The sequence below is a fragment of the Labrus bergylta genome, chromosome 4 (assembly GCF_963930695.1).
Source record: "Labrus bergylta chromosome 4, fLabBer1.1, whole genome shotgun sequence".
In the NCBI taxonomy this organism is placed as follows: domain Eukaryota; kingdom Metazoa; phylum Chordata; class Actinopteri; order Labriformes; family Labridae; genus Labrus; species Labrus bergylta.
The window spans coordinates 9,139,705-9,166,635 of record NC_089198.1 but is presented as its reverse complement, the minus strand read 5'-3'; the positions used below and the strand labels follow the sequence as shown (position 1 = coordinate 9,166,635).

The 26,931-nt window shown below is 40.5% G+C and overlaps 1 pseudogene; it reads right to left on the bottom strand.

The window, feature by feature from the left end:
* Window positions 1-191: 191 nt before the first annotated feature.
* LOC109989890 (integrin beta-1-like) lies at window positions 192-26,651 on the bottom strand (annotated as a pseudogene).
* Between the last annotated feature and the right edge of the window lie 280 nt (window positions 26,652-26,931).

The following is a 26,931-nucleotide window of genomic DNA, read 5'->3' as shown; positions in this document are numbered from 1 at the left end:
TTTATTGATTTGAGTCCTAACTTAAATACAAACATAATCCCCATTTTCAACAACTCACTTATCTTTATTTATTTTAAGTTTTGTCTATTTAACGATGGAAACGGGCGAGTAAAACTTAAACTGCATATTTCTAAATAGTTTGGCTCAAACTCAAAACAAACTTCAGTCCAGCTTAGGCTGCACACTTCACCTCACAGTTTAACCTTTATTTAGCAAATACTGATGTTATTCATTTGTCCTCTAACTAAGAAGTAAAACCATTGCTATAAAGCAACCTTTCAACCCAATATCAAGTTTGTCTATTTATTTGATGTAGTAAATCAGGATACATTTACTCGACCAACACTTGATTTTAGCTCCGAGTTTGATGAAAGACAGAAACATTTAGTAACAGAAATAGCTGTCCAATGTCTCCATTCTTTAGATTTAATGCTACTGCTTAACATGGCATCTTCAAAACATTGAGAAACAGAGCCATTGCAAATGTGGATGTGTTGAAATTTTAAAAAAAAGGCACTTAAAAACAATGTTGACAAGTGGAACCTTTTCTTCTTTATAAAACCCTAAAAATCAACAGATCAAGGCATCGACCCCTTACCACTGATGTTTCAAACGGACATTGTAATAAGACCATTCTTATTTCTTTTTTTTTCCATAAGAAAATGTTTGGTCAAAGCACCACAAAAAGAGTTGAAAAAAAAGAGTAGGACCCTTCCCCCAGATCACATCCAACAAATGAAACAAGGCATTTCAATCAAAGCTCATTTAGTCAGCGATAAGGCAGGTTTGCGAGTATTTGGCTTCGCTGTGAAGAATGTGTACACTGTACACATTTCATTGCTACCAACACAACTGGCGCTACATTTGGAGAGTTTCAATCCAAGGAAACATTTACACAGAGTGACAACTACTCAGAAAACATGATGAGAGACCTGATGAGACCTTTGCCCAGACAGCAAACAAATCGTAGGACTCTGTGTTTTTGAACGATGGATCAATACGCACTCACAGCGTGGTGTACATGCTTATTTGGAAAGGAACTCTCGCTTGTTGTTGCCCATTATTAACATCCGCTTCATCCCTCAATAAAACACTGATGGCTTGATGGGTTTTTTTTTTTTTTTGTAAAAGGCACAGCGAGGCGGTCATCATTTAGACCTTGCCGGTCCTGTTGCAGAAAAACCCACAAATCAGTTCAACACATTCTCAAGAAAATAAAAAGAAAGAAAAAAAACCAAAAACTGAAATAGTGGCAAAACGCTTTGCTATCATTTGGTGACTACAACAACACACAGACAAACAGTGAGAGCATTAAAAAACCCGCCCCTCCCTCCCTCCCTCCATCCCCGCCCGTGTTCTTTCTCCATACAGTGTTGTCACAAAAAGGCAGAGCTCCATCATTTGCCCTCGTACTTTGGGTTGACGACGGTGGTCACGGCACTTTTGTAGATCGGATTCTCCCCCTGAGGAAGAGAGGAGGAGAGCGACAGTGAGTACGACACGCTGTACCAAACAACAAAAAACAATAACACAACTCTGATACTCTGAAGATCATCAGTTTAAGATGCAGCTATGCTGTATGAAAGTTAGTGAGAAAACAAGCCTGTGTCCAAATGTGTTACAGACAGGACTTCAGCAGTGGATCGTCTGACACTGTCGCCATGGTTTCAGCAGCTTGAGTTTGTCTGCTGCAGTTGACTGACTGTCTCTCTCTTATCTTAAACGCTCACAGTTAAATCTGTACATAATATTCAAATCATCCAGCCTCTGCACCTGCATCCTGCAGTCGACACTCAAGTGAGAGTTAGCTGCAGCGGAGCACGCTGAGTTGATGTGGATGTAAACTGTAGAGATTTCTTTGATTTGTTTAGAAATGGAGGGGTAACAACATGTTTAACAGGCTGGATCATGATCAAACCTTTTAGGGCGATCAGATGGATTTCTGGCATGTGAGAAAGTTTGGTTTTGCAGTCTTGATACGAGAGTTCAACAGTCAGATTTACTGATATGACTTCTGAAGTAGTGTTTGCATGATGTTGCTTAAAGGTGTAACATGGAGAAGAATTACACTCAAATTTCTAAAATGGACTAAACCTATGTTATATACCGGTACATTTTGTTGGTGAGTACTTATATTACCTCTAATATTTCCAAGAAAATCAGTAATTTTATAGTTGCAGAGCGAATCACTGACATGACTCCCTGCCAGCCTCAACGTCATTTTTTTGATGCACAGCCCCCTGGTGGCAGGATTTGACATACCGTGTGTTTAAGCTGTGGTTCTGACTGAGACCGCTGTGATATTAAAGTCCTATTTGAGACTCATTTTTACCTAAAGAATGAATCCTTTCTTTATCTCACTCCGTCAGCTTTAAAGACGCTGTGTTCTTTTTTTACAAAGGTGTTTACGTTCAGTACGACGACACTCTGGGCAGCCTGACAAGTCAACTGAGTCACAGTGTTTACATTTAAAGGCAGGAGATTTTGTTGTTTATAAACACAGAATATAATATTAAGTATTTAAATATTCTCTTAAAAACTGAATCGTTTGTCAAGTAGTCCTGAGTTGTTGCTAAAGTGAAAGCATGAACTGAACTACATATTGTCTATTTTACATTTGCATTTCTGTTTGAGAGAATTTCAGTACGACAGAGAAGACAAAACATTCAGAAAGTCAGAAGTCGTTTCAGTAAGTACAGCTTATTAAAATCTCAGTAAGGCATGTAACACCCAACAGTTTACTGTTTACAGAGATTATGATGGAAGAAGGTAGCACAGCCGAGTCCAAACAGCAACAGCAACATTCCCATAATCACATGACCACGTGACCTGGGCCCGCTGTTTTTAACGTTTATAACAAATACTCCTCTACTCTGAAACGTTTGATCAGTAAGAATGCAAAGCCAAAAACATGACGCAATACAAAAGGTTAAAAAGTGCCCTCATTTTATAGAAAAATATATATTTTTTCCTCTGAATATTTAAGATTAAAGTATTATTTCATACACATAAGGTGTCTATGAAATAATCCTAAAACAGTTCTGGGGACTTTTTGAAGAGGAACTATCCTTTTAGGAGTTCCCCTTGTGAGAACTACACACCATGGGGACTTTTTCTCTGTCTACATTCGCACCGCCATGATACCTACTCTAAAGCAGGAGCTAAACAGGTTCCTCTAAACGCGGTTCTAGGAACTAAAAGAGTTCATAGTTCCTGCGTCGTGGAATCCAACAGTTCCTAGAACTATGAAAAAGTTCCTGCAGGCCGAAAACACCTATATTTTTTATCCTGAGTTAACTGTGTGACGACCCAGCTTGTTCCTTATTTTGCGGTCTAGTCTCTTTCCTGTTTCAGGTGCGAGTGGGTGTGGCTGGTGATCCTGGATTGAGAACACCCGGGCCCGGTGTTCTCCCTCCATAAGAGCTTCCACTTCCTCCTTAACGGGAGACTTGGAGAAAGAGATTGGGGAGAGAGGATGTCCCTGATGCTCAGTACCTTTTGGTTTCATGTGCTGTTGTGTAAATAAACTGTATCTTTAAGCCCAACTCCTCGTCTCCTCCATTCAGTTGTCACAGGTTTTGAGCTGGCTGTGACAACTGTTGTCGCTCAGTGAAAAGACAGAATCTCCAGGACAGCTCATTTAATTTAAGTGGAAGAATTTTCTCTTGAAACGATGAAACTTTTGATCCTCCATTTGAATTCATGACTTCAGATTTGAGTCCGACAGATTAATAAACCAGCTGATAATATCGGCCGATATAAGCAAATCATGTGACCATCGGTATCAGCTAATTTTAATCACAGAGATGTGCCGATATAATTAGGCTTATTCAATTTAAGTTCATAAAGTGAACTGTTGTTATTCTGGCCAATAAAGGCTTTTGTTCAACTGTAAAACAAACAACAACACTGTCTTCATTATAAATCTTTTTCTCGTGTGTTGTTAACAGTATTTAATGGATCAATGCAGTAACTCTGTGTTTATCTCTATATCAATCGATCTCTAGAGATCAAACATACATGTAGCTCTAAGAAAGATATCGGCAGATATACAGGTATCTGTATCAGGAATTTTCTCTCTCCCTAACATTGGTATCGGCCCCAAAAATCCTGTATCGGTCGGGCTCTACTTCAGATCTCCCCAAAGTCAGACATCGATGCTACACAAACATAACAAGAAAGATGTAATTAAAGGAAGAGTTTCAACTAAAGACAGAACTGTTAAACATGTTGTATTTAACTGTCCTCTTCTTGATAATATCCGTTACATCCAGACGTATAACACCAGCTTCACTTACTAACAAATGCCATCTCTGTGTAAACATGCTTGTTTCACAACATGCAGTCACCAAACCATTCATTTCACTGCAGCTCCGCATGAAGTCAGGGAGTCTATAACACTGCACTCTGCCGAGGAATCACATGCAGGATCACACGGCCAACAGGGGATACAAACTTTGACCTAAAGAGCAGCGTCTTTATCCCCGTAGCTGGGATTCTGGAACTGGTTTATAGGACTCTTGTAAATGGGGTTCCCTTGCTAACAAAGAAAAAGATGGAAAAAGTGTGAAGACAAGCAGGAAAAAAAAAAGTGAAGAACAGAGACTGAAGTTTGGAGGAAAAAGTTCAGCACAGAGCACAGAAGGTCAGAAATTATTTTTGTTGCTGTAAATTTTAAACTTCCATAAAACACGAGTAAAAATCATTCAATTTAGATACCACAGCAACAAAAAGAGAAGTCCCTGACACCGCAAATGAAGACGTCTGTTGGTTTTAATTGACCAGAACTGCTAATGAACTCCCACACACCGTCTAAAATGAACAAATACATTGGCAACATTTGGTACCAAAGCAGTAGTAGTAGTCCCAGCTGTCTCACCCAATGACAGCTGGGATCGGCTCCAGCCCCCCGCGCCCCCCGAACGGGACAAGTGGTTTAAAGATGATGGATGTATGGATGGATATATGAGTGTGCAAAAAATGTGATCTGTAACATTTCAGTTGAGGGTTTACTTCTATTTTCCTCTTTTTTTTGTATAAAAGCTGAAAGAAAATAGATTTAACTGTGTTTGATTTAAAAAAAGATTGTTCTCCCCTAATGGACGACAGAAAAAGAAGTCCAGTAAAAACCAATATATCTGCTTTCTTCTTCCATAAATAATAAACAGACACGCTCTCTAGTAAAGTTCTCACAAACACTGCCTGTGGTAAATGTTTGTTTCCTGCCATCAGGTCATAAACTCTACTGGTGTGACTTCCACACAGTAAGCAGCAGCAGGGGAGTTTTTTCTTTTTTCCAGCCCTCCTCCTCTGTCTCTGCTTCATTGCCTTTTATGGTCATGCAGTTGTTCCATGTGGACAGTGAGAGGCAGCACTGGGAGCTGAGGGGAAGGCCGCTCCCTCAGAGAAAAGAGACTAAACAACCCTGAGCTAAGGTCCATCAAGGACAAAAAGCTGGTTTTTTAATCTCTCTCCTCTTTTCTGCCAATAACTTCACAAGTGTGACTCTTAAACTGACTCGTACTGTCGTCCGTCTGGAGATGCATTTCAATATCCATCCATGCTTTCATGTATTATTTATGTCATTTGCTGGAAGGTAAACACAATTGTTGGGGTTGTATCAAGTCAACTTTGGTTATATTCTTTAATAATTATATTTAATTATTAATAATATAAATAAAATATCATTAAACTATGTTTAATCTCGTTTTGGGGCACCAACCTGTTATCAGGTAAATATAAGCAACATATCACTCAAATCAGTCTCAAATTAATTATTGAATTACTAATATTATTAATAATTAATAACTATATTTAATAAATTGAAGGCGTGAAATCCGTACACAAAGCCTTCGCACCCAGCTTATATCACAATGTAAATACACCAGTAATCACAAACAACTGCTCTCTTAAATTATACGTGACGTAAGCGTGTCTGCCAAACCGCCTGTGCAAATCTCTTGATCTCTTTCATACTAAGCTGATGTGTACGACTATGCAGGGTGACATCTGAATGCACACAGCCATGCAGATTGTGCATGAAGATGGATTTGAAAGTTGGGTTCTCTTCCAAACCTGGACCCTCACGTCCCTGGAAATATGCAGATCTTAGTCGCCAGTAATAATCTTTGGGGGCCTTGTGCTTCTGGTGCAAGACACTGAAAGCACTAAGAAGGGCAGATGCAGGGTCAATGTAGGTGGAGTATTCCTGGCGCAAAGCATTGCAGAGCGCAGAGTACTGGTATCTGATCTCAGGCTGAAGGGTAGTCGTGAAGTTATGGACACTCTTGGAAGTTGTCTTCCAGATCAGCCTGAGTTTTTCTCTTGTGGATGCATCAGGTACCTCACTGAGACACAGGTTAATCGCTCCGAGGTAATCATGCAGTGGTCTGAGTTATCTGGGTCAAACCGCTCTACATCCTTTGCCATAGATTCAATGAGCCTTATGCACATTCTTTGATCTCTGGGTAGAAGGGAGACATCTGAGTCATCTGAGGTTTGGATATTCCTCAGCTGTGAATCCTGCCATGGGAACCTACAGGTAGCAGGAGGGGGCCTGGTGTTATCTCTGCCTCTAGGGGCTGAGAAGTCACCCCCCTTCCTATGTGGTGATTCAAACCTGTGAAGGTGTGAAAGGGTGTCACAGTTGTCAGAGAACTGGGGCATTTCCCCAAGGAGTGGGGCTCCACAGTCAAAATCAGGGAAAACTACACTTATTTCCTCAGTCCTTGGGTTATCCTGGCTGCTCGGTTCTTTACTGAGCTTTTTCGGCAGGGTTGTTTGATCTCTTAAGGGGCTTGGTCCAGGATCAGAGTCATATCCTGACGATGTGTCTTGCTCCATGCTTACCTGTGCTCCCTGAATTAATTCAAACATGTCCAACACTTTCTGCTTGGCAGTTTGTAAGTGCTGACTAACAGATTTGTTTACTTTCTGCAAGGATTGGACCTTTGGTGGGAGTGTCCCCATGAAATCACGGACACTCCTAGCCATAGTCTTACAGATCCGTTTCAGTTTTTCATGTGAGGACGCATGAGGCAGGTCAAGGAGACAATGGTCAACTTCTCTAAGGTAGTCGTTAATACTTGAATCTAGGCTATCTGGGTCAAAACGTTTCAGATCTTTGGCCTGAGGTTCTATCTGCCTGGTTCGCAGACCCTGACCCGGAGGCTGGCGAGGGCTGTCCGAGTCATCTGACGAATCGTAAGCCCAATGGTTGTCACGGTAGTACGGTTGCAACTGTGGCGGGATTTGTGTTTGGCTCAGACGTGGCCGTCTATCGTGGGACAGGTAATGTTCGGTGCCCAATTGGACCCGTGCCTCCTCCCTGTCTCTAGGGGACGTAAAGTCCCTCCTCCTGCGGGGTGAGGGTTCTCTTGGCTCAAAGCGTATTGCTGAACGCGGGGGCCATGGGGCGTTTCCCCATGACGGTGGGGGAATGGTCTGGGGAGGCGTGGCGAAATTCATCTTTACCCACCCGGCTCTTTACCGGGTAGTCTGAGGACGTGTGCGCTTTTGTGCCTGGGTCAACCCGGAGGTATCTTCCCCTCTCCTCCAGATCCTTCAACATGTCTGTCTCCCTCCTCCATGGGCTTGGAGTCTCCCATCCTTCATCTGAGGTTTCCTCAGCTGACATGGGGGCTGCAGTACATACCTGCCCATCCTGAATTCTGGGTACCGTGACACTCTGTTTCTTCTGTTCGGCCAGTTTGCTGCTTTCATGCAGTGTTTTATTCTCCTCCTGCAGGGCCTTGCAATTTTCCTGCAAGGTCTTTAGTTTATCCTGCATTCTTTTGAAGTCGTCCCGCAGGATCTGTCCTTCTTCTTGTACCTGGGCTAGCTGTGCCCGGTGTTTCTCATTCTGCAAACATGATTTGCGCTGAAGAAGGAGGAGAAATTGGCCTTGAACATCTGAAATTGTGCACTGTGGTTTCCCAGTTGGATTAGTTATATGCTCAAATAACTCCTTTATTTATTTTTTTTCGCATGTGCTAAGGGTGTAGGAGTTCAGACTGTTGATCTCTAAAGGGAGGTGGATAAGACCAGCAACTCCATCATGAAGGGGTGGATTGTCTGATCCACAGCGAGCCTTGGCCCATGGTTGATGTATGTCTTCTGCATACATTCTGTCTTTATTAGGGGTGATCCTGGCTCGGTGGTTTGACAAGATCAACTAGCTCTTCTAACTTCTTATCACTAATGCTAATTGAATAGCTATATAGGTTGGCACTCTCCTCTGAGGAGAGGTTCGTCAGACCGGCAGCAGTTTCTTGCAGTGCTGCGTCGTCTGATCCAAAAGGAGTCTCAGCTCCCGGCTCACCTAGGGTCAATCTTATCTAAGTTTCCCAACTGATCACTGCAGTCTATCCTGGAAGATAGGAGAGGGGATGGGAAGGGAGGAACGCACACCTCTCAGACAGCTGGCTATGCAACAATGATGAGGTGACATTCTCATCTGGCCAAATGGCTCTCAGACAACAAGGAGCACCACAATCCTTGAGCAGAATACTTCAGGATCAAAATCTAGATTAATGCAACAAATCAAGTTCCTTGATAAAGTCACACTAGCTGCATCCTTATGTCCAACTGTTGTATGGACACAAAGGGGACAACAGTTATGGCTATAACCATTAACCAACAACATACAACACAACTAAGCCACAGCTTGATGTCTGCTTTGCTTAAACAACAAAAATTTAAAGAAAATATAATTTTCTTCAGAAGGATCCCTTTTAGGATTTAAGTTTGGATTACTGTGCATTAACAGTGCAATAAAGCTGGTTTATTGAAGGCCTCACAAGGGGCACCATTTGTTGGGGTTGTATCAAGTCAACTTTGGTTATATTCTTTAATAATTATATTTAATTATTAATAATATAAATAAACTATGTTTAATCTCGTTTTGGGGCACCAACCTGTAATCATGTAAATATAAGCAAAATATCACTCAAATCAGTCTCAAATTAGGTATTAATTACTAATATTATTAATAATTAATAACTATATTTAATAAATTGAAGGCGTGAAATCCGTACACAAAGCCTTCGCACCCAGCTTATATCACAATGCAAATACACCAGTAATCACAAACAACTGCTCTCTTAAATTATAACAGAATTTATTTTAACAAAGCAACATCAACCCAAAATCAATGAACTTAATTAAACAAATAACTATTATAAACTAATCTAAGCAACAAACATTATCAAGCAAAGGCTTGTGGAAGGGGTGTGAATGTAGGTGTGTGTGAGTGTGTGTGTGTGAGAGAGAGAGAGGGGGAAGAAGAGAGGGGGGAGATGGCTTCGTACCCACGTGGTCGTTCACGATGGCGCAAACCTAACAAAGACCTGGGTGCGTGCGTGTGTGCGTGGATGAAAGGGAGAGAGAAGAGGGGAAGATTACCTCGTCCCACGTGGTTGCCCTTCCGATGGCGCACACCTAACAGAGACCTAAATGTGGCCTTAATGTCTAAAAGAGACCGAGTTCGGCCCTACACGATCTGTGTCTCTGAGGCGTCTGGATGGCCGCGAGTGAATAGATCTCTGTGTGTGTGGGTGTGTGTGTGGCCTACGTGCGTAATATCGCGGTGGTGGAGTTAGTCCCCAGACGTACGTTTGCACGGGAATATGTGTGTGTGTATGTTCGTAGAAGGGGAAATAAAAGAGGATAAAAGAGAATAAAAGAGAAACGCGTGCCTGAAGAGGCCGGATCACAGTCCGACTCCCGCGCCACAACTCGGAGTAATTCCCTTCATTCACAGAAACAAACCAATAGCCGAATTCAAGTTAATATGGCTTACACTGGCCTTTCTGATCAGAAGAGTAATACCCGGTCATAACGCTGTTGCGCTAAACACATATAGGACGCAGCGGTCCGAAACAACAAGAAGAGTTTAAAACAGATGAAACTCAGGACGCAGCAGTCCAACAAAGATAAAAATTAAAGTTTCTGCTTCGATCAACAATTGTACTTGAAGTTAGCGCGTGGAAAGAGAAAGAACAATGGAAGTCTTGGGAGTTTTGTAGCCTGGCCTGCTCCATGGGGGTCTACCTCAGGTCCCCTCCAATGAGGAGAGAGAGGTTCCGGTCCCCCTTACTTCACGCATAGGTGTGAAGTACCGCAGGGGATTCTGGGATTAAGAGTCCTTTTAGGCCTCTTTGTGATCTCAGTGAATAACTCAAATGAGGTTTTTACAGAGGTGCAGGCCCAAGTCCATTGTTTGACTGTCCTAAGCCTGCGTGGCCCAACACAATCTAAAGCCTGAGCCCTGACTAAAGTTCTCATGACTTCTTGCTCCAGTTGTTACTCTGTGATTGACTCACCGTGTCCCACTTGGCGTAAATCCTTTCCTTCTCAAACTTGGCGAACTCTCGGCGGTCGTGGACGATCATGAGCAGCTTCCAGATGAGCAGCAGAGCGAGGCCGATCAGCACGATTGCCAGCGATGAAACCGGCCATGATGGAGATGATGTCAGGTCCTGCCGGGCACTCTGAAGCAGAGAAAAATAAATCTTGTTTTGTTAGCGGTACTCTTAACTCTTACCCGTCCTGGAGCAGTGTTACTCGTGTTTTTGTGTTTGTGCATGTGCATGTGCAAAGTAAAAACCTTCCCAAAGGCCCCCTTGCATAGTTAATGCACTGCTTAATGAATCGACTTAATGTCCAGTCTCACCCAGTTCTTCCACCACATGGACCTCCTTGATGTCGTTCCTGATGGCGTAGGTGTAGTATAACCAGCAGTCGTTGGCGTCTCGCTCTTTGCAGTGAGCCAGTGGGAAGCCCTGGTCTGTGGGCTGTGGCAGATTGCTAAGATCCTTCACCTTAAACAGGTCGAAGTAGCTGCAGTCCCGCTCACACGTCTCCTTCTTGTCACCATCCACAAACGCTCGGCACTGCACACAATCCCTGAGAAAATAAAGACTCGGGGTTATTTACTCTGCTCTTCATAAAACGAGAAGTAAAGTCTCTACAAATTCTTCTTGATCTTTATATTATCCCATCCATCCGTTATCTATACCGCTTTTCCCGTTCAGGGTCGTGGGGGGCTGGAGCCGATACCCAGCTATGTAAAAAAAGGCTTTGTTATGACAGAACGCTCAGTTTATTCCTCCTTGAAAAACAAAAATAAAGAATTTACAACCCGAGTTCACACTGGGCCTCAGTGTAAACCGCTTGACTGACAACGCATGATCTGATCTGATTGTCGTACAATCAAAAATCAGGTCTAAATCGGGCTGAAATCTTCCCCAAGCTTCACAAGGTTGTAGCTCTAGATTGTTCATCTTCAGACTCACTTGTGTTCTGCGCATACACCGGGGCAGGTGGGACAGATCTCGCAGGTCGGACCCTGGAATTTGGGGCCAGTGCATTTGCAGACTCCACATTCACAAATGCCGCGGCCGTTACAGATCTGCCCGTTCTTGGCGAGGCAGGTGGAGGTCTCCAGGGAGCAGTCGCAGCCACTGCCCGTGTAGTTGGCGTCACAGATGCAATTTCTGCAAACACAGCGTCCATGTCCTGGTGAGGCACAGGGGAGGGCACGGGTTAGTACAGAGTTCATGTTGAAACAGAAAGTGAACCCTCTTAAACACATTCGTTTCCTGATGCTCACCTCCACACAGCTTGTTGTTGGAGCGGTCACAGTTGAAGTTGTCACATTCACAGTATTTTCCGCTGTAGATCTCCGCTGGGTTGTCCCGCTTCTTGCATTCACACGTACCGCAGACGCAGTCTCCGTTGTTGCTGCAGATATCCGTACCGTTGTCTTTTCTGCAGTTGGCGTCCAGGTCCTCGGTCCTCACTTCGTCTTTGCTGCACTCGCAGAGACGCCCGATACGTCCCTCGTTGCACCTGGCACAGAAAATACAAAAAAAGTGCACCATTAAAGTCAAACATTATGATCAGGTGTTATTATCTGTGTGGGGAAGAGTAAAAACAAATGTTCCTTCTTCATTTGTTGGTCGATGTTTTCTCTTCTGGCAGTACAAAATCAAATGAGTAATTCCCTCTTTCAGCTAAAAGAGGTACAGTTGTGTACGCAGACTCAAATCCAACACATCACTATTTTTTTTTGTTTCACACTCACTTGCAGGCTCCACACTCGAAGGTCCCGTTGCCCTCGTGGCACTGCTCACTTTGGGGCTCTCCCTCTTTGGCGCAGTCACAGTCACAGATGAAGTTCAGAACGACCTCCACCTCCTCTGTGAAGCCCAGAGGTTTAATTTTTATGGTCTCACTCTTTCCAAGTGCTGGACACTTCTGGGATTCAATGGAAATCTTGAAAGTCACCTAAAAACCAAAAGGACAATTTACAGAGTTAATGCATCATTAAGGAGGAAGAACAGACTCAGTAAATGTAAACATGTGTTTTAAAATGTATCTTTTTGAAGTGAAGTTACTATTTCATCACTTCCAGACTGGACTACTGCACTAGTCTCACCTACGGTTCAACATCTAAAACACTATGAGAAATAAATGCAGACTTCTGCTGCTCGTCTTCTCACTCACTCCTGCACCCATGACCAGATCAACCCCCATCCTTCATAACCTCCACTGGCTCCCCATCCTTCAGCGTATCCACTTTAAACTCCTTTTTATCACCTACAAAGCCCTTCATAACCTGGCTCCCCCTCTACCTGTCTGATCCCCTCCACCAGCACACTCCCACGTGCACACTTAGGTTGGCTGACGCAAAACTTCTGTCCCCCCTCTGCAGAATTAACAATCAGTCCTGGGGGGGTCAGGGCCTTCTCCATTGCCACTCCCAAAACCCATCAGAGACCCCTCACACTCCACCTTCAAGAAATCCCTAAAAACTCACCAATTCTACATCGCCCAAAACCACTAAAACAAACTCTTCTCTCAGCCTCCTTCTCTTCTCAGATCTTCCACTATTTGACAATGTACACACCTTGAACAATGTTTGACACATTTTTTCAACATCTGGTTTCCCCCAAAAGTTTGCTGGTTAGATCTATTTCCTCTTTTTCTTAAAGTATCACACATTGAACACAGAAAGGATTGACACCCACCTCGTCTCCAATGGATATATTGTGGCACTGTCTGCCTTTGTCGCCTGTTCCCTCCACACCGTTCTTGCAGATTGACTTGTAGGTGATGGAAACTCCCTCAGGCAGCCGGCCGTTTTCCAGAATGACCTCCGACGACAAAGACTGGACCAGAATAACAGACGTCAGACAATAAGTAGAGGCTCTGGCTTGTGCAGGCAGTCACCAAAGTACACTTGTGCAAAATAAAAAGCAAGCCATATAAACATGATTAAAAGCTTATTATAAAATGTTGAGTTTTCCCTTGACTCACATTGTAAGCATCAATAATGAGTTTGATGACGTTGCTGGAGTTGGACGACAGCGTTCCCACAGCTGATTTTGGAATAAGATTTTTCAACTCCTGAAAGAGACAAAAGAGTGAAAGGTAAGAGCGGATCTTCCTTTAGAATTTATCATGTAAATCAAAAAGTGAACATTTTCATGAAATAGGCCAATATAGGTTAACTAGCATGATGTACAGAAAACACAAAGCGTACCTTGTAAACAGGCTGGAATTCCTCTGTGACAGCAAAGATGGTCTGGATGTTGTGGTCACTCAGTTTCTGAACCAGATGGGCGATGGAGGGGTAGTCCTATGAAACACAGGTAGAGACACAATTAAAGAGCTATAAGTAAATTAAGAACTCGGCTTCCATTACAAATCAAAGACTGTTTGGCTTAGTGTGATAAGTGATAAATGCTACATACATAGTAGTGGCTCATGGTGTAGATGTTGTTCTCCAGGTGACACCTCCCATCGTTTGGCAGGACGATGCCGCCCAGTTTGCCGTCACCAGCAAAGTGGAAACCAGCATCGGTGGAGAACACCAGCAGACGAGTCACATTCCTCCAGCCGATTTGTTCCTGGAGGAAAAGGAGAACTCGCATTGAAGCGACTCATCTGGTGATGGCAGCGGCAGAACAAGCAAAAAAGGACGGACACAAAAGGCAACCTGTCTTACCTCACAGACTGCCACCTGCATGAGGGCGTCGAAGCCCCCCTCTGAAGAGTCCAGGTTTCCTGAGATCTGCTGCTGACTGACCAAACGGTTAAACTCGTCCCCTTTGTCCGTCAGCTTCAGGACGTTCTTGTAGCTGAAGGGGCTGGTGCAGTTCTGGTTCCCCGTGCAGGGGTTGATGGTGCTGATGTTAGGCATGACGGTCTTTTCCACGATTGAGCCGAAACCTAAAAGCAGCATGTGTCTTACTTAGGGTTGTAAACAAGTGAGCAACACTTCACATCTTTCAGTTAATTTGTATACTTTTTTCTGTGGTTAAGTTTTTCTCACCAATCCTGAAATCGGAGGTGATCTCCTGCATCTCCCTCATGAGGTCAGTGCCGAGGTTCTTCACGTTTTCCAAATCATCTTTCATGGAGAAGGAGAGGTCCATAAGGTAGTACAGGTCGATGGGGTAATCCTCAGCTCGCTTGAACTTCAGGTCAAAAGTCTGTGCCTCACCTTGAGGAAATTAAAAGACAATCTTTAGCGGCATATCAGAGAATGTGACACCAGCTGAGACATGTAGATCAAAGTAAGAAGGATTCTAAGATAACTGCTGCATGGAGATTTTTAGAACGACTCAAACACATGAGGTCTGTTCAGGATGTCCCATGTAACGCTGATGAAGAGTCTCTCTAATAAATCACTGGTTTCAAGTGTTTGATCGGGCACAGCACACCTGGCACCTTGTAGAATGTTTTCAAGGAAGCGATTGACCATCCAACGATCTCATGCAAGAGTCTCGAATTGAAACGTTGTGATTTTTCTTGGCGATGCTTAGCAAGAGTAGTGTGCAGGATTGTTTTCTTTTCAGTGTGACCTTGTAGAAGGAGATATAACAATATTTACCAGATCTGAGTGTCAGGGTGAGTTTCTGCGGCTGGATCTGAGTGATCTGCTCAGGCTTCAGTTTCTCTGTCACGTCCTTGTTGCGGTTGGTGACGGGTTTGTTTGTGTTGATTTCGATATTTCCACGCGGGTTCTCAATTTTGGCGCAGTTTCTCCTTTTTAGGGACTCCAGATCGTCACAGCGAGCCGACTTGGACTCGGTGAAGAATTTCTGAGAGAAGAGCACAGACGGTGTTTATGAGAACGAGCTTAAATGACAATAAACCCATTGTGCTTCCTAAACATTACGTCATGGCTTTAAACTTTGTTCTTTTCAGGGATAAGACAGGAAACATGATGATGTTCTAGTTATCAGATTCAGAAGGTTAACTGCAGTGTTGTGTTGTGCTACAAAAAAACATTTTCACAAACTGATGCAGAGTTCCCAAAGAAAAAGTAACAAATAGGATTTTTCTTTGTTGGGGATATGCGGTATGTTTGGGGAAATGACTGTCGTAGATATAATGATCAAAGATATCTCAGAGATTCAAATAGCACGTTAGACCGATTAGCATCTGGAATCAATTCATCGTACTTTTCAGTCTGTTCTTTCTTTAAGGGCGTTATTTTCAGGATTCTAGAGAAGGAAAGAAAAAGATGAGTGGGAAACCTGGCTAAGGATGCAGATTGGATGCACATGATATCCCAGCAGGCATAACTGAGGAGAACTTGAGACAATAAGCTCAGTCAAAACAAAATAGTGCTTTGATTTAATTCTTCCAAAACCCCATAATTCTCAGAAGCGTGCTTTCCCATTTTGCATCTTCTCTGTACAGATTTGAAATTAAAACAACAGAAATCAAAGAAGAAAAGACACCCATTGAATACTGAGTCTGTTGGCTTAACACAGGAAACAATGGCAAAAAGAAAAGGGTCACAGAAGTACGAGATACTCATTGTAGTTAATCTCAAACACTCGAGAAATAATGCCAATTCCTAAAAAAAGCTATCTCACGACACTTTACAACAGAGCAGGTCTAGACTGTTCTCTTAGTTACAGTGTATTTTGAAGACTTTTTGTTACATCATACTGATTCATTTGTGTCTTAAGTAATCACAGTGAAGCAGCTGGGTTGTACCACTCTCACTTCTCAGTATTTTATTTTCCAGTTTAGTTGAGATGATTGACATTAAGCCTTATGTTCCAGGAACACGTTTGTTGTTCTTTTGTTCACTGAATGACCAAAACGTACACAACATTGTTGTTAATTTTCTGTTCTCTCTCTAGCTGTAGCTCATGTTTTTCATGCACTGTGGTGTGTTCACTCTGTACTATATTGCTGCCTCAGCAGGAAGATTAGCCGTGGTTACAGAAAAATTCAAATTAAAAGTTGTTTTCAGCAAAAGTTTACACTGCGAGACAAAAAGCAGGAACGCTGATGTTTACATTCAATGGAGTTACTGTGGTTTATTGACCGGTCAAACAGAGGTTCAAGAGACTTCCTCCTTTTCTCCTGACTCTAGAGTACTGCCTTACATTTTTGATGCACATACAGAGAAAATTCAGTATGTGTGCATGTGTATCCTTTAATTTATGTGTCTACATTAAAAGTAAAGATGAAGTCTATTTGCAGTAGAGCCTGACCAATAATCGGCCGGACGATAATTTAAGCATTTCAAGTGACTATCGGCATCGGCTAATTTGATCACAGATATGCTCCGATATTACCGGTAATAGATTTATTTACCAGTCAATTAGCTTTACATTAGAGTACCATTGTATTCTGGCTGTCACCAGCAGAGTGTGCTATATGGATTACAAAAAGAATTATCACTGTGACCATCTTGATGTCATTATATATCTGTTCCACAAGTGTTTGATAACTGCACTTGAGGGATCAACCTTAAAAATTCTGGCCGTAAGCACTCAGACTAAGACTCAGAAGTTTTTCTGTATTAATTCTCGGTGTGAAACTATGGAACAGTTTGAATGTGGAGTTAAAGCAAAGTCCAAACACCAAACTAGTTTAGACAAAATATGGAAACATGGTGTTCACAAGGTGCAGAAGGGCTCAATAACTCACTGGGGGGTTAGGATATCTTCATCTTTCAATCTATACAGATTGAAAATGGCTCTAAGAAAGATATCGGCGATACTGTAGGTATCAGATTTTTTCTCTTCCTAATATCGATATCAGTATCAGCCCCAACAATCTCATATCGGTTGGGACCTCATTTTCATTTGAGGAAACAAGGAAAAACCTTTTCAGACTTTCAAAACTTGTAACATCACACCGAAACGTCTTCCTTTAAATGTGATTTGTCCATCTGAGACTTTCACCCTCATCTTAAACATCACCTCTGTATTTTAGCACCCATGTCAGTGTGTGTCAACGGGATTGTTCTCTAATATAGAAGATTTTTGTGTCAAAAGAGGAATAATATGTTGCCGGTTCAGGTCTTTGTGTGAACCAAATCTTGTAGCTGGAGAGGTGCCAGTTCACTTCCTGATCACTGCCGGGGTGCCCTTGAGCGAGGCTAACTATGATGCTGGTTTCATTAAGCCTCTTGGTTTAAATCTCTGCATTATGTAACACAGAAGATGATGATTACCAGCAGTGGTTGTGCAATTCCACCATTAAGACAAAGCACAGAGGGCACTGAGTGTGTCACACCCACAGTGCAAGTTCTTCCATATCTTCGTTTTCATTCATCTGATAAAATAGTTTAGTGAAAGCTTTATCCGTTCAACTCACTTCGTCCGTGCACCATCCACACGTCTCGGCGACCTGGATGCATTCCCCACATGACTGCGCGTTTGCCTTGATGCATATGCTCCCCTCTGAAAAAGACAAAACAAGTTCCTCTCAGACCAAGATGATACAACCAAGTTTCCATTAGTTCACTAACTCAAAGCAGATTTGGGTTTTGGCTGGAAAATATAACCCCTTCCCATTTCAGACAACTGAGCCATGCTGCGAAGAGCTCGAGGCAGCTCACCAAGTGGTGACTTCAGCTTGTAAAAGAAACTGCCCACCATTAGCCAAGAGGAGCCACACAGTCTTTAAACCATGAATGAAGAAATACATGAGTTGAGGAGTAAAGAATAGAAAGCATTGCTGTACTGTAATGTGCTTATCGTCCCCATGAAATGAAAATACATTTTCCTGCTTTAATTCCAGCGTTCTTGTGTTAAATGTTCATTTATCTGCCAAATATATTTAAACAAAACATCATTTGAGTATTTTTGACATCGAAATAACAATTTTCTCTTCTTATAAAACGTTTTAATCGCTGACGACTAATCCTGCACTCGGGCCGTTACTAATTTTTCGACTGACTAAAAAGCTTTGTCGAAGCTAACGATCCAATCAAATTCATCCTGTTATGTCCCAACTTCTATCTTGAGATCGGTTCGATCAGTTCCAATACCGTTTAAGCCGGGGATCGGAGCAGTGTCAGAGCTGACAAACGAGTCAGTATCACGACAAGGGAGTCGCTGCAAATTTCCACAGTCAGTGCCACAGTTTTGCCATGTCAGATGGTGTGCGCCCTGCCCAACTGGATTCATTTCTGGAGCGTGAGCGCAGCCATGAGCAGCTGTGCACACATTACAGGAGAACTTATCAGATCACATCGGAATAAAGAGAAAACTGTGCTAAGATTTTTCCTCAGGATGCTTTATTAGTTCATTTGGTGACTGTTTTGTCATTATGTTGATAAAGTGATTCCTTGTGTGGAATTTGGCAGTCGGATACCCTTCAATTCATGTTTCATGGGGACTTTAAAAACTAAAATCCAAAACGAGGGATTCGAGCATTACAACTAACAAGTCATATCATGATAATAAACACACAAAGTTTAACAGTGAATACAATAGTGACTGTACTGCACTGGACAGTCTGTTAACAGAGCTGAAGATACATCACACTTTGGGTTAGCAAACATTTAACAGTCTTGGTAAGAAAAGCTGTGAAATTTGTCAAATCTTATGACATGTCCTCGCTCTTACCTTGCTGAGCCCAGCTGCTGCCAAGGACCGCTGATAAGGTCGCTACTAAAAGTAACCGGAAATCCATCTGTAACAGAAAAAATAAAATAAAACTTAGTGATGGAGGTTGAAACCAGAGAGAACTTTGGGAAAAAAATATCAAGCATCAAATGTCAATCTTTTTCTTTTATGTCAATGTTAATCAAAAGTTATTTTGCACTAGTATGAGTTGAGACAAAAGCTGTTTTATGTATGCAGTTTGTGGCCTTGTGCCTTTTAAAACAAATACTGACTAGAAAGCAAAGATAAATAATCAAGGTTTAAGAAGTACTTGCTGGGAGTGTCTTTCTATTAGTAGAGGAACAAACCCCCAAAAAAGGCTTTAGTTTTTGAGATACCCCTACCCGAGGTAGAACAAAGCACAACCATATTTTTTCATAACTTGAACATGTCTAGTTTATGAAACGGATTGTTGTATAAAAATATTTTACTGCAAAATAACTTTTTTTGGATGTTTTATGCATCTTACCAAAAAATGAAAATAGGTCAAACTAGGGCTTCTCCAAATGGGACAGCTCTAGCCTTATCACATGTATCTCTGGGAATCAGAATCAGAATTTCACCAAATTTGGACAGGAGTTATTAGTTATAATTATCAAAGTCTGTCATTTTTTAAGTGAGGACACCAAACATTAAAATATGTCATTTTTATCTTCTTTAGACTGTTATCTCAACATAAAAGTTATTTGACTTTTCACTTGACCCTATGCTGTCACCAGCCCCTAACAGGAAACTAGTGCAGCCAGGATTTCAGGGCGACCTGGTACAATGGAGCCCTATGGATGTGTATGTGGGAGGAGGTGGCCACAAACAATAGATTAAGACTTAACAAGACACAATATAATTGTATTCTATAATATATATATATATATATATATATAATTAAACATTTTATAGTTATTCCTAATACATTTTGTCTCATTTTCTATCTTACATATGATTTATATGATGACACTCAGAGTCAACCTGCTGCTTTCAACAATATTGTCACCTATGACATTGTTTCTATTTCATTCTAAAAAAATAAAGCGTTGTCTTGACATCAGTTGTGAAATATTAAAACTAAAAAACAGTATTGATATATATAACCTTGAGTTCTTAGAAATTAAATACACTTCATATAGTGTATTTGTATATCGCCCATACAGCCTGTTGTAGTTTTTTTTAATGTATTTCAGTCATATAAAGATGGTGTGTAGTCACCATATCTCCTGCTTTTAAGAAGAACCCTAGTTACTCCAGAGGATCCACTGGATGAAGGGATAGTTTTTAGAATACCATAAGTATGATAAAGTGTTAAAAAAAGATACAATAGCTATTTTTGTTGAATGATTTATCAGGCAACCAATGGAGCTGGGATACAAAACAATTCTTATGATGACGTAAATGTGTGTAAGGTAAATTAGGATAACAATCATGCAAACATGTTTATAAAAAACTTCTTTATACACTTATTTTACCTCATTATATATAATGACATTTGTTGATGTAGCTTGATTTGGTTGTGTTGTCTTTGGTTGTGTTGTCTTGATTTGGTTGTGTTGTCTTGATTTGGTTGTGTTGTCTTTGGTTGATGTACCTTGATTTGGTTGTGTTGTCTTTGGTTGTGGTGTCTTGATTTGGTTGTGGTGCCTTGATTTGGTTGTGTTGTCTTTGGTTGATGTACCTTGATTTGGTTGTGTTGTCTTTGGTTGTGGTGTCTTGATTTGGTTGTGGTGCCTTGATTTGGTTGTGTTGTCTTTGGTTGTGGTGTCTTGATTTGGTTGTGGTGCCTTGATTTGGTTGTGTTGTCTTTGGTTGTGGTGCCTTGATTTGGTTGTGTTGTCTTTGGTTGTGGTGCCTTGATTTGGTTGTGTTGTCTTTGGTTGTGTTGTCTTTGGTTATGGTGTCTTGATTTGGTTGTGGTGTCTTGATTTGGTTGTATTGTCTTTGGTTGATGTACCTTGATTTGGTTGTGTTGTCTTTGGTTGTGTTGTCTTGATTTGGTTGTGTTGTCTTTGGTTGATGTACCTTGATTTGGTTGTGTTGTCTTTGGTTGTGTTGTCTTGATTTGGTTGTATTGTCTTTGGTTGATGTACCTTGATTTGGTTGTGTTGTCTTTGGTTGTGTTGTCTTTGGTTGTGTTGTCTTTGGTTGTGGTGTCTTGATTTAGTTATGGTGTCTTGATTTGGTTGTATTGTCTTTGGTTGATGTGCCTTGATTTGGTTGTGTTGTCTTTGGTTGTGGTGTCTTGATTTGGTTGTGTTGTCTTTGGTTGTGTTGTCTTGATTTGGTTGTGTTGTCTTGATTTGGTTATGTTGTCTTGATTTGGTTGTGTTGTCTTGATTTGGTTATGTTGTCTTGATTTGGTTATGTTGTCTTGATTTGGTTGTGTTGTCTTGATTTGGTTATGTTTTCTTGATTTGGTTGTGTTGTGTTGTCTTGATTTGGTTGTGTTGTGTTGTCTTGATTTGGTTGTGTTGTCTTGATTTGGTTATGTTGTCTTGATTTGGTTATGTTGTCTTGATTTGGTTGTGTTGTGTTGTCTTGATTTGGTTGTGTTGTCTTGATTTGGTTGTGTTGTCTTGATTTGGTTATGTTGTCTTGATTTGGTTGTGTTGTCTTGATTTGGTTATGTTGTCTTGATTTGGTTGTGTTGTCTTTGGTTGTGGTGTCTTGATTTGGTTGTGTTGTCTTTGGTTGTGTTGTCTTGATTTGGTTGTGTTGTCTTGATTTGGTTATGTTGTCTTGATTTGGTTGTGTTGTCTTGATTTGGTTATGTTTTCTTGATTTGGTTGTGTTGTGTTGTCTTGATTTGGTTGTGTTGTGTTGTCTTGATTTGGTTGTGTTGTCTTGATTTGGTTATGTTGTCTTGATTTGGTTATGTTGTCTTGATTTGGTTGTGTTGTGTTGTCTTGATTTGGTTGTGTTGTCTTGATTTGGTTGTGTTGTCTTGATTTGGTTATGTTGTCTTGATTTGGTTGTGTTGTCTTTGGTTGTGGTGTCTTGATTTGGTTGTGGTGCCTTGATTTGGTTGTGTTGTCTTTGGTTGTGGTGTCTTGATTTGGTTGTGGTGCCTTGATTTGGTTGTGTTGTCTTTGGTTGTGGTGCCTTGATTTGGTTGTGTTGTCTTTGGTTGTGGTGCCTTGATTTGGTTGTGTTGTCTTTGGTTGTGTTGTCTTTGGTTATGGTGTCTTGATTTGGTTGTGGTGTCTTGATTTGGTTGTATTGTCTTTGGTTGATGTACCTTGATTTGGTTGTGTTGTCTTTGGTTGTGTTGTCTTGATTTGGTTGTGTTGTCTTTGGTTGATGTACCTTGATTTGGTTGTGTTGTCTTTGGTTGTGTTGTCTTGATTTGGTTGTATTGTCTTTGGTTGATGTACCTTGATTTGGTTGTGTTGTCTTTGGTTGTGTTGTCTTTGGTTGTGTTGTCTTTGGTTGTGGTGTCTTGATTTAGTTATGGTGTCTTGATTTGGTTGTATTGTCTTTGGTTGATGTGCCTTGATTTGGTTGTGTTGTCTTTGGTTGTGGTGTCTTGATTTGGTTGTGTTGTCTTTGGTTGTGTTGTCTTGATTTGGTTGTGTTGTCTTGATTTGGTTATGTTGTCTTGATTTGGTTGTGTTGTCTTGATTTGGTTATGTTGTCTTGATTTGGTTATGTTGTCTTGATTTGGTTGTGTTGTCTTGATTTGGTTATGTTTTCTTGATTTGGTTGTGTTGTGTTGTCTTGATTTGGTTGTGTTGTGTTGTCTTGATTTGGTTGTGTTGTCTTGATTTGGTTATGTTGTCTTGATTTGGTTATGTTGTCTTGATTTGGTTGTGTTGTGTTGTCTTGATTTGGTTGTGTTGTCTTGATTTGGTTGTGTTGTCTTGATTTGGTTATGTTGTCTTGATTTGGTTGTGTTGTCTTGATTTGGTTATGTTGTCTTGATTTGGTTGTGTTGTCTTTGGTTGTGGTGTCTTGATTTGGTTGTGTTGTCTTTGGTTGTGTTGTCTTGATTTGGTTGTGTTGTCTTGATTTGGTTATGTTGTCTTGATTTGGTTGTGTTGTCTTGATTTGGTTATGTTTTCTTGATTTGGTTGTGTTGTGTTGTCTTGATTTGGTTGTGTTGTGTTGTCTTGATTTGGTTGTGTTGTCTTGATTTGGTTATGTTGTCTTGATTTGGTTATGTTGTCTTGATTTGGTTGTGTTGTGTTGTCTTGATTTGGTTGTGTTGTCTTGATTTGGTTGTGTTGTCTTGATTTGGTTGTGTTGTCTTGATTTGGTTATGTTGTCTTGATTTGGTTGTGTTGTCTTGATTTGGTTATGTTGTCTTGATTTGGTTGTGTTGTGTTGTCTTGATTTGGTTGTGTTGTGTTGTCTTGATTTGGTTGTGTTGTCTTGATTTGGTTGTGTTGTCTTGATTTGGTTGTGTTGTCTTGATTTGGTTGTGTTGTCTTGATTTGGTTGTGTTGTGTTGTCTTGATTTGGTTGTGTTGTGTTGTCTTGATTTGGTTGTGTTGTGTTGTCTTGATTTGGTTGTGTTGTGTTGTCTTGATTTGGTTGTGTTGTGTTGTCTTGATTTGGTTGTGTTGTCTTGATTTGGTTATGTTGTCTTGATTTGGTTGTGTTGTGTTGTCTTGATTTGGTTGTGTTGTCTTGATTTGGTTGTGTTGTCTTGATTTGGTTGTGTTGTGTTGTCTTGATTTGGTTGTGTTGTCTTGATTTGGTTGTGTTGTCTTGATTTGGTTATGTTGTCTTGATTTGGTTGTGTTGTGTTGTCTTGATTTGGTTGTGTTGTGTTGTCTTGATTTGGTTGTGTTGTCTTGATTTGGTTGTGTTGTGTTGTCTTGATTTGGTTGTGTTGTGTTGTCTTGATTTGGTTGTGTTGTCTTGATTTGGTTGTGTTGTCTTGATTTGGTTATGTTGTCTTGATTTGGTTGTGTTGTGTTGTCTTGATTTGGTTGTGTTGTCTTGATTTGGTTGTGTTGTCTTGATTTGATTATGTTGTCTTGATTTGGTTGTGTTGTCTTGATTTGGTTATGTTGTCTTGATTTGGTTGTGTTGTGTTGTCTTGATTTGGTTGTGTTGTCTTGATTTGGTTGTGTTGTCTTGATTTGGTTGTGTTGTCTTGATTTGGTTGTGTTGTGTTGTCTTGATTTGGTTGTGTTGTGTTGTCTTGATTTGGTTGTGTTGTCTTGATTTGGTTGTGTTGTCTTGATTTGGTTGTGTTGTGTTGTCTTGATTTGGTTGTGTTGTCTTGATTTGGTTGTGTTGTCTTGATTTGGTTGTGTTGTCTTGATTTGGTTATGTTGTCTTGATTTGGTTGTGTTGTGTTGTCTTGATTTGGTTGTGTTGTCTTGATTTGGTTGTGTTGTCTTGATTTGGTTATGTTGTCTTGATTTGGTTGTGTTGTCTTGATTTGGTTGTGTTGTCTTGATTTGGTTGTGTTGTGTTGTCTTTGGTTGTGTTGTCTTGATTTGGTTGTGTTGTCTTTGGTTGTGGTGTCTTAATTTAGTTATGGTGTCCTGATTTGGTTATGTTGTCCTGATTTGGTTGTGTTGTCTTGATTTGGTTGTGATGTCTTGATTTGGTTGTGTTATCTTTGTTTGGTTGGTTGACTTTGTTGATGGTTATTTTCTGCAGCAGCTGTTTTTTTTTAAAGCTCCTGGGAGGATTGTTTTGGTTGGTTATGGAGCTCACTTAAACTTAGACTGATATCGTTAAATGGTTTACAAAAGCAAACAAGACCTTAAGATAGAAGATATTTTCTTCTGTGAAGTTATTCTTATTCGTTACTGCTTTCAGCGGGTTGGTGTCATTTTCTACAGCCAAGATTCAGAGTTAGGGATATATTTGACGGTTCAAACTTGGCAGAAGAAGATTTTTCATCAGTAAACACAACTTACACAAGCACAGGACAAGGTCAGTGAAGAGATAAGAGATCAAACTTTGTCCCCAGGGGATGCTTAGTGTAACACAAAGGTTTTTAGTTGTACGGTGTTAAGCTCTCAGGTTCACAGCCATATTGTCTAAAAGTGGAAATCATCCTTTGTTATTAGCATTTAACAAATGTCATTATATATAATGAGGTAAAATAAGTGTATAAAGAAGTTTTTTATAAACATGTTTGCATGATTGTTATCCTAATTTACCTTACACACATTTACGTCATCATAAGAATTGTTTTGTATCCCAGCTCCATTGGTTGCCTGATAAATCATTCAACAAAAATAGCTATTGTATCTTTTTTTAACACTTTATCATACTTATGGTATTCTAAAAACTATCCCTTCATCCAGTGGATCCTCTGGAGTAACTAGGGTTCTTCTTAAAAGCAGGAGATATGGTGACTACACACCATCTTTATATGACTGAAATACATTAAAAAAACTACAACAGGCTGTATGGGCGATATACAAATACACTATATGAAGTATATTTAATTTCTAAGAACTCAAGGTTATATATATATCAATATGTATAATATATCAATGCTTTATTTTTTTTAGAATGAAATAGAAACAATGTCATAGGTGACAATATTGTCGAAAGCAGCGGGTTGACTCTGAGTGTCATCATATAAATCATATGTAAGATAGAAAATGAGACAAAATGTATTAGGAATAACTATAAAATGTTTAATTATATATATATTATAGAATACAATTATATTGTGTCTTGTTAAGTCTTAATCTATTGTTTGTGGCCACCTCCTCCCACATACACATCCATAGGGCCCCATTGTACCAGGTCGCCCTGAAATCCTGGCTGCACTAGTTTCCTGTTAGGGGCTGGTGACAGCATAGGGTCAAGTGAAAAGTCAAATAACTTTTATGTTGAGATAACAGTCTAAAGAAGATAAAAATGACATATTTTAATGTTTGGTGTCCTCACTTAAAAAATGACAGACTTTGATATACATACCTTTTGAATTTTTGTTTCAATTTTCAATTTCCGCCTAAACTACATGTGTGTTTAAGTGTGAAAAATTCAAAAATTGAAAATGGTATTGATAAAAAATAATTAAATTTGCATAATTGTAACTAATAACTATCTGTGAACATCCTGTCCAAATTTGGTGAAATTCTGATTCTGATTCCCAGAGGTACATGTGATAAGGCTAGAGCTGTCCCATTTGGAGAAGCCCTAGTTTGACCTATTTTCATTTTTTGGTAAGATGCATAAAACATCCAAAAAAAGTTATTTTGCAGTAAAATATTTTTATACAACAATCCGTTTCATAAACTAGACATGTTCAAGTTATGAAAAAATATGGTTGTGCTCTGTTCTACCTCGGGTAGGGGTATCTCAAAAACTAAAGCCTTTTTGGGGGTTTGTTCCTCTACTATGTTGGCTGCATCAAGATTTCCGACATTGTGTGTGTGTGTGTGTGTGTGTGCTTTTTTTTTTTTACCTTTAATGTAACTATCATCAAACTAGACATTTCTGATACAGAATTAAAAGAATCCTGATTTGGTTGAAACGCTCGATGTCTCTGGCTCTTTGCTCCAGGGAGCTGACAAAGTGAGGATGAAATCATCTGATGCCAGAAAACACTGTTCACGGTGGGCCCTTTTTTTTTTTTTTTTTTTTAAACGACCGTCGATTCAAGTTAATAATATTATTAATAAAAAATACTCACCAGGTTGATCATTCAAAAAATATCCGGGTTTTTCTTTCTTTTTTAACACAGATGGTGAACAAGTTATTTTAAAGAAAGAGAGCCGCTGTCCGGACTTATATCCACCTCGTCAAAGAGCGTCTGGGGGGGGGGGGGGGGGGGGGCGTGATTGGCTGATAATGTCAAAGACGAAATGCTGCGTTCAGGTGCTTGCTCGGGTGGTTCAAACTTTCCGAGTTTGGGAAAGTCGTTTCTTCCGATTTCAGTGTGGTGTGTTCACGTGATTTCAGTTCCTGAAGTCGGGATGTGTTGATGCTACGATGAAGATCGTTAAAATGTAAATGTTGAAAGTTATATTTGAGAAAAAAGTTGATGTGCAATACGTGAATTAATAAAACGTAGCCTATGTTAACATTAATA